We start from the raw sequence: 9,636 nt of genomic DNA on the forward strand, positions 1-9,636 counted from the left end.
AAGGTTTTTTTCTCTCCTTCTATTTTCAATGACAGTCTAGCTGGATATAGTATTCTTGGATGCATGTTTTTCTCGTTTAGTGCTCTGAATATATTCAAGCCAGTTCTTTCTGGCCTGCCAGGTCTCTATGGATAAGTCTGCTTCCAATCTAATATTTTTTCTATTGTATGTTACAAACTTTTTGTCCCAAGCCACTTTCAGGATTTTCTCTTTATCACTAAGACTTGTGAGTTTTACTATTAGATGATGGTGTGTGGATATATTTTTATTGATTTTGAGGGGGTTTCTCTGTGCCTCCTGGATTTTGATGCTTGTTCCCTTTGCCATTTTAGGGAAATTCTCTACTATAATTTGCTGCAAAATACCTTGTGACCCCTCTCTCTCTCTTCTTCTTCTGGAATCTCAATTATTCTAATAATGTTTCATCTTATGTTGTCACTTATCTCTCAAAATCTCCCCTCGTGGTCCAGTAGTTGTTTGTCTCTCTTCTGCTCAGTTTCTTTATTCTCCATCATTTGGTCTTCTATATTGCTAATTTGCTCTTCTACCTCATTTATCCTAGCAGTAAGAGCCTCTATTTTTTATTGTACATCATTAATAGGTTTTTTTTATTTCCGCTTGATTAGATTTAATTATTTTATTTTTACAGAAGGGGCTTTCATTTCTCCAGACAGGCTTTCTCTAATATCTTCCATGCCTTTTTCGAGCCCAGCTAGAACCTTGAGAATTGTCATTCTGAACTCTAGATCTGACATATTACCAATGTCTGTTTTGATTAGGTCCCTACCCTTTGGTACTGCCTCTTGTTCTTTTATTTGTGGTGAGTTTTTCCACCTTGTCATTTTATCCAGATAAGCATATATGAAGGAAAGAGTAAAATACTAAAAGGGTGCAAAGACCCCACAAAGATCTATGATAACCAAATCAAGAGAGACTCCAAATCAGGGGGAGAAGAAAGAAGGTAAAGAGAAATTTTAAAAAATTAAAATAAACAAAAGATATATACATATATTAGACTTTTGAATAGAAAAGAGCCACTCGCTTGATTTTGGGTGTATTTGGTCTCTTAGAAGAAATTACCTCCCAAAATTTTAAAGAAAGAAAAACTTTTATATGTACAAAAATAAGGGTGAACACAGTGAAGGGATAGAATATGACTGCAAAGATGAAAATTAAAAAAATTCTAAAAAAGTAATTGATAAGATAAGTTGGTTGGAAAAAGAAAGAAAAAGAAAATGGAGAAAATTTGCTCAGGCTGGAGATGAGAACAAAGCTTTGTGCTAGATTTAAGGTATATTTTGATCTATTAGAAGAAATTGTATCCCAAAATTTGTTAGAAGAAAAAACCCCATATATATACAAAAAATAAAGTTAGATACAATGAAGGATTAAATATGATTATAATAATGAAGATTTAAAATGATTTTTTTAAGGAAAGTTATTGTTAAGATACTAGTTAAAAATGTTAAAAGAGGAAAAGTTAAAAAAATAGAATAAGAAAAAAATTTAAAAAATTAATTAACTTTGCAAGAATCATGGGGAGAAAGCCAATAATTCCATGCTTTGCTTTCCTCTCCTTTGGAATTCCTCTGTTTTTCTTAATCAATGAGCTTGATCTTGGCTGGATGTTATTGCTGATCTTCTCGGGGAGGGGCCTGTTATAGTGATTCTCAAATGTCTTTGCCTCAGGTGGAATTGTGCCACCCTTGCCAGGGGCCAGGTTAAGTAATTTGCTTGGGTTTGCTCTTGGGAGCTTTTGTTCCCTGAATGCTTTCCGTAGAGCTCTGGAGGACGGGAATGAAAATGGAGGCTCCCAATCTCTGGCCCAGGGAGCCAAGAGCTTGAGGCTCAACTCCTCAGTGCGCCCTCAGAGAAAAGCCATCAATCACTCCTGTCTCCCTGGTCTCTGGCTGCGCTCCGAGCTCACCCGGCCTTTGACTGAGCATTTCTGTCTTTGGCACACAGCCCTGTTTGGTGTCTTCAAACCCAGCAGATTCCTTCCATGCTGCTCTTCCAGCAGAGGAAGGTGCGTCTTCCTGTATCTGCTACTTGTGGGGTCCCGGCTCAAAGAGCAGTGCCCCGACTGTGCCGTGGATCACAGGTTAAGGTAACCCCAAGCTGAGAGCTCACTCCTTGGCTCTGTCTCTGTAGTCAGCTTTCCTGCTCTTATACCTGTGAGCTCTGCTACACTCAGAAACCCCCAATCCTTCTGTGACCCTGCGGGACCTGAAACTACACTGTCCCCACAAGGGCTCCACCCCTGTTTAGCCTCTGGATCACTATCCCTCAGCGAAGCAGACTTCTAAAAGTTTGGATTTTCTGCTCCACTGCTCCACTGCTTGCTGGGAGCCAGCTCCTCCCACTGTGGTCTGTCTTCCCATTGCTTTGGATTCACTTCTCCACACATTCTACCTGTCAGAAAGTTGTCAATTTTCTCTTTCTTGAATTGCTTCTCTTCAATCTCCTGTTTAATTTGTAGGTGTTTGGAATAGTTTGATAACTATCTAGCTGATCTCCTGCGACCTGATGTCATCTCAGTCGGCTACTCCTCCATCATCTTGACTCTCCTATTCCTCTGCTTTTTCCAGCCTACTCTTCATTGCATGTGGCCTGTTTACAGTGTCATTTATTGCATTCTTCATCTCTGGTTGATTCTTTTTTAACTTCTTTATCACTGTTGTGAAGGTCTCCCTGATATCTTCCATTCTTTTCTCAAGCCCAATGGTTGTCCTTACGATTGTTGCTTTAAAATCTCCATCAGGCATGTACTTTTATCTGCTTCACTTAGATCTCTTGTCATGGCCTTATGTTGTTCCTTAATTTGGGAGAAATTCCTCTGTCTTGACATTTTGTTTAATTCTCTGCCTTCTTCTCTGTGTTAGAAAAGCCTGTTATGTCTCCTGCTCCTGAAAGTAAAGGCTTTATGAAGAAGAGGTCATATAGTGGCCAGGGTCTGGCAATTCAGGGACTGTCTGTGGTGTGTACTACATGTCCTCTACTATTGCATTTTGACTGCTCCATCCATCAGGTCAGTCATATGCAGAGGCCTTTGCCTGCTCTGAACAGTATTTGGTCCCTGGCCTATATGTGGGGACTCTTAACTAGGTTTCTCTGGTCTGCTTCTGAAATCAGACCTGTCATCCAACTCCAACAGAACTGAGGCCCTGCAGAACTTTCTGGTCAGGAGAAATGGTGTAGGAGAGGTTTATTCTGATCTTCAGGGGAAGGGTCTTGCTGCCTTGGAACTGAGGCAAACTTGATTGAGAAAGGAAGTCTTGGAAGATCACAGGGGAATGGGGATTGGTCTAAGCAAGTTAGATAACCAGTGTCTGTACTAAGCTGCTTCACTCAGGTGGCTCTGTATTTATGCTTAGGGGTAGGGGAGTGTACTTAGATTTTAGAGGTCAGCCCTTCCAATTTATGAAGAACAATTTGTTAATAGTAGTGACATTGAATTAACTGTACTAGTGAATTGAGAATAGTCATTTTAGAACAAAGGTTCAGCAAATAAGGAACAATTATCTGATAAAGAATAATAGTTTTTAAAATCCATTTATAGGTGTATCTGACTGGATTCACAGAGGTTTTTGTTTTTGTTTGTTTGTTTGTTTGTTTGTTTTTTTAATATGCCCTTTCTTGTTGGACCTATTCATAGTTCTTGCCAAGCTAATAGGTGATGAATAGTAACTTCTTTTTTTTTTTTAAAGATTTTATTTATTTATTTGTAAGAGAGAGAGAGTGAGAGCGAGCACAGGCAGACAGAGTGAAGGCAGAGTCAGAGGGAGAAGCAGGCTCCCTGCAGAGCAAGGAGCCCGATGTGGGACTCGATCCCAGGATGCTGGGATCATGACCTGAGCCGAAGGCAGCTGCTTAACCAACTAAGCCACCCAGGCGTCCCAACTTGATTCTTTATTTAAAAGATTTTCCTTATATGAATTGGGGACAAATACTTCTTGGAGTAGGAAGGGACACTGGAAATTGACAGAAAAGTCAAGTGGTATATAAGTTGAAAAGAGGTGTGAGAGCCTTCCACTCTGTGACTGGGAACATTTTATTAGCCCCTATGTAGTCCCAAGTCTGGCACTACTCTTCTGATTGGGGAGGAGCCAGGTTGCAAATATTCTGCATGGTCTCCTTGAGGAAATAGGAAACAAAGTAGCTTCAGTTTTCTGTGGACAAAGGTTTAGAGAAATGGAATCTTTATAAGGTAGCTATAGAGCCAGAAGCTCAGTTAGGCAATTTCAGTTTTAAAGAAACATGAAAGCTGCCTTAGGTAGGTGTCTGTCCCTCTCTTAGATTAAGATACTGCCATATCCTTTTCTGGGGCCTGATACATGGTGCTCCCCATTGGTCCCTGTGTCGGAGGCTGAGCATATTTTAGTGTAGTGCAGAAGAATATGAAGTGTCCTATTGTAATCTTACCCCAGGTTGTTAAGACTCCAGGGTCATGACATTACTGATTCCTTTTACTGACCCCATTCCCAATATTCAGCAGAGAAAAGTTTTTTATGATGCTATCTGAGAATTGATTTTACCTAGGCAGTCATCACAGCTGGAGTGATTTACCAACCTGAGCAAAGATGCTATGAGACACATCAAGATGATGTTAAGAGAGGGTTGGATGGGGGCACCTGGGTGGCTCAGTGGGTGAAAGCCTCTGCCTTTGGCTCAGGTCATGATCCTGGGGTACTGGGATTGAACCCCACATTGGGCTCTCTGCTGGGGAGCCTGCTTCCTCCTCTCCATCTGCCTGCCTCTCTGCCTACTTGTGATCTCTCTCTATCAAATAAATAAATAAAATCTTAAAAAAAAAGAAGGTTGGATGAGGAAAAACTTGACACATGCTAAGACAGGTGAAGCTAGAAATAGAATCAGTAATGCTTCTGGGGTTTTTCTGGCTTTTATGCTGACTGTTCTTAGGTCTCAAACTGGTATACTAACTACTAGAACTATGGTACTGACACTTTTGGTACTCAGGCCTTCAGACTCTAACTTGAAATTATACCATTAGCTCTTCTCAGTTTCCAGCTTATGGATCTTGGGACTTCTCAGCCATCATTAATGATTTAAAATGGTATTTGAATGGGAACTTGGGAAGATCATAGAGATGGAAGAACCTGAATTCTCCCCATCTCAAGTGGGTACACATCTAAGTCAACAAATGGAGAGTGATCTGAAGTCTGGCAGAACAAACTCCATTACTAAATATAAAGAAGAAGCTACAATGTAAAGGTTAAGAAGGTCAGAAAGGCAGAGGGAGGCTGCCCACAGGAGGGAGGGAGTTGTGTGCACAGAGAGGGCAGAGACACCAGAGAGTTCACTTGGGGAAGACTAATCCTCATATTTGACTTTAAAAACCAGAGGGGCTAAATTCCATAGTTTATAAAACCAGTGGTACTTGGCACCTGGAGTGTTAAAAGTCTATTGACTCAGCCATGGGCTAGTCAGGGGGGTAATGATAGCTGGGACACTGCCTTTTAAGAGACAGCAGCTGGTGTGGAGAAGCAAATTACCAATGACAGTTTGCACAATATTTCTGTAAGAAAGCAGTGAAGGAACTCACAAAAAAAGGATTCAAAATATATATATATACATAATATACAAATATATATATACTATATATATACATAATATATAAATATATAAATATACAAATATATATATACTATATATATATACAAATATACAAAATATATACATAAAATGTAGGGAAAGAGGAGAAAAAAATGGGTTCAAACTTTAACAGTCATCAACTTAATACAGACTGCATTTTGGAGAAAAGGTTATATACAAACCTAGTGGTAACTGTATATCAAAAAACACCAATAACTCTGCATAGAGTACAGAGTAGGATCTCCAAATACATCAGTAAGAAAGATCAGCAAAACATGAAAGAAATAAAAGTAAGGAAGGATGAGAGAAAATCTTCAGAAACAACCATAAATCAAATAATTAAATGCCAATAAATACATATCTATCAATAATTACTCTGACTGTAAATAGACTAAGTGCTCCAATCAAAAGACATGGGGTGTCAGAATGGATGAAAAAACAGGACCCATCTATATGCTATCTATAGGAGACTCATTTTAGACTTAAAGATACCTGGTGATTGAAAGTGAAGGCTTGGAGAAATTTTATCATGCAAATGGATGTCGAAATAAAGATGGAGTAGCAGTACTTAAGACAAAATGGACTTTATAAATGAAGACTGTAGCAAGAAGTGAAGAGGGTCACTATATCATAATAAAGGGGATAATCCTACAAGAAGATAAAACAATTATAAATATTTATGCACCCAACATGGGAGCACCCAAGTATATAAAAAATTAATAACAAACATAAAGACTCACTGAAAATAATACAATAATATTAGGGGACTTTAACGTCCAGTAACATCAATGAATAGATCATCTAAATAGAAAAATCAATGAGGAAACAATACCTTTGAATGACACACTGGACCAGAAGGACTTAACAGATATATTCAGAATATTCCATCTTAAGACAGCAGAATATACATTCTTTTAAAGTGCGCATGGAATATTCTTCAGAATAGATCACATATTAGGTCACAAATCAGGACTCAGCAAATAAAAAAAGATTGAGGTCGTACCATACATCTTTTCTGCTCATAATGCTTTGAAATTTGAAGTCAACCACAAAAAAAATCTGGAAAGACCACAACTATGTGGAGGTTACACAACATGCTACTAAAGAATGAATGGGTCAACCAGAAAATCTAAGGAGAAATAAAAAACAGTACATGGTGATTCACAGACCTGGGGATAAAAATATATGTATATAAAAAATAAAAAAAAAAAAACAAAAAAAAACAGTACATGGAAAGGACTGAAAATGAATGGTCAATGGTCCTAAATCTTTGGGATGAAGCAAAAATGATTCCAAGAAGTCAACTTATTGCAATACAGGTCTACATCAAGAAGCCAGAAAAATCTCAAATAAACAACCTGATCTTACACCTAACGGAACCAGAAAAAGAACAATGAACAAAGCCTAAAGCTAGGAGAAGGAAGACTATAATAAAGATTAGAACAGAAATAAATGATATAAAAACTAAAAACAAAACAAAACAAAAAACAAAAAACAAAAACAAAAAAAGCCAATAGAACAGATCAATGAAATGAGGATCTGGTTCTTTGAAAAAATTTATAAAATTGATAAAATTATAGCTAAACTTATAAAAAAGAAATAAGAAAGGACCCAAATAAATAAAATCAGTAACGAGAGCAGAGAAATAACAACCAACACCACAGAAATACAAACAATTATGAGTATATTATGAAAGACTATATGCTAACACTTTGGCCAACCAGAAAAAAATTGATAAATCCCTAGACACATGTGAAGTATCAACTGAAACAAGAAGAAATAGAAAACTTGAACAGACCAATAACCAGAAAAGAAATTGATTCAGAAATTAAAAAAAAAAAATTGCCAACTAACAGAAGTCCTGGGCTAGATGGCTTCACAGGGAAATTCTACCAATTTAAAGTAAAATTAATACCTATTCTTCTCAAACTATTCCAAAAAATAGAAGAGGAAGGAAAATTTCCAAACTCATTCTATGAGGGCAGCATTTCCATGATACCAAAACCATATAAAGACTCCACTAATAAAGAGAACTACAGGCCAATATTCCTGATGAACATGTATGCAGAAATTCTCAATAAAATACTAGCAAACAAAACCAACAGTACATTAAAAGAATCTTTAATTATGATCAGGTGGAATTTATTTCTTCCTGTGTTGTAAGCGTGATTCAATATTTGCTAATCAATCAACCACATTAATAAAAAAGGATAAGAATCATATGGACATTTCAAGAGATGCAGAAAATTTGACAAAGTACAACATCTATTCATGAGAAAAACCCTCAACAAGGTAGATTTAGAGGTAATAGACCCCAACACAATAAAGGCCACATACAAAAAATACACAGCTAATATCATCCTTAGTGGGGAGAACTGAGAGCCTTCCCTCTATGATCAGGAACAAGACAGAGATGTTCACTCTCACCACTGTTACTTAACATAGTAATGGAAATCCTAGCTACAGCAATCAGACAACACAAAGAAATAAAATAAATACTTCATCCAAGGAAGAAGTCAAAATTTTAACTATTTGCAAATGCCATGATATTATATGTAGAAAACCCAAAAGACTCCCCCAAATAATTACTAGAACTGATACATGAATTCAGTAAAGCCACAAGACACAAAATCGATGTACAGAAATCTGTTGCATTTCTATACACCAATAATGAAGCAGCAGAAAGAGAAAATAAAAAATCAATCCCATTTACAATTGCACCCAAAACAATAAGATACCTAGGAATAAACTTAACCAAAAAAGCAAAAGACCTGTACTCTGAAAACTATAAAACACTGCTGAAAGAAACTGAAGACTATATAAAGAAATGGAAAGACATCCCATTCTCCTCTATTGGAGGAATAAATATTGTGAAAATATCTATGCTATCCAAAACAATGTATGCATTTAACACATTCCTTATGAAAATACCAAAAGCATTTTTCACAGATCTAGAAGAAAGAATCCAAAAATTTGTATGGAACCACAAAAGGCCCCAAATAGCCAAAACATCCTTGAAAAAGAAAAGCACAGCTGGAGGCATCACAATTCTGGACTTCAAGTTTTATTACAAAGCTGTAGTGCTCAAAACAGTATGGTATCAGCATAAGAATAGATATATAGATCAGTGGAATAGAGTAGAAAATCCAGAAATGAACCCACAAATATCTGGCCAATTAATATTCAACAAAGCAAGAAAGAATATCCAGTGGGAAATAGACAGTCTCTTCAACCAATGATGTTGGGAAAACTGAATTGCAACATGCTAAAGAATGAAACTGGACCACTTCTTATATCATATACAAAAACAAAATCAAAATGGATTGAAGACTTATATGTGAGACCTGAAACCATAGAAATACTGGAAGAGAATATAGGCAGTAACCTCTGACACCAGCCTAGCAACTTCTTTCTAGATATGTTTCCTGAGGTAAGGGAAAAAGAAGCAAAAATAAATTATTGGTATTACATCAAAATAAAAATATTCACAGTGAAGGAAGCAATCAACAAAACTAAAAGGTAACCTACAGAATGAGAGAAGAAATTTGCAAAATACATATCCAATAAAGGGTTAGTATCCAAAATATATGAAGAACTTTTACAACTCAATGCCCCAAAACCAAAAAATCCAGTTAAAAAATGGGCTGGGGTGCCTTGGTGGCTTAGTTGGTTGAGTGTCTGATTCTTGGTTTCAGCTCTGGTCATGGTCTCAGGTGATGAGATTGAACCCTGAGCTCAGGGGGAGGGCGGTGGTTCATGCTCAGCAGAGATCCTCTCTTTCTTGCTCTATCCTTCCCCCTCCTCATGGTCTCTCTCTGTCAGCTAAATAAATAAATCTTAAAAAAAAAAAAAAAAAAACCTTTTAATGAGCAGAAACCATGAACAGACATTTCTCCAGAGAAGTCATACAGATGGTCAACAGACACATGAAAAGATGCTCAACATCACTTATCATCAGGGAAATGCAAATCAAAACTAGAGTCAGGAGCACCTGGGTGGCTTGGTCCGTTGATCTAAGTTCAG

This window comes from Mustela lutreola, chromosome 1, assembly GCF_030435805.1.
Source record: "Mustela lutreola isolate mMusLut2 chromosome 1, mMusLut2.pri, whole genome shotgun sequence".
NCBI classification, from domain to species: Eukaryota; Metazoa; Chordata; class Mammalia; order Carnivora; family Mustelidae; genus Mustela; species Mustela lutreola.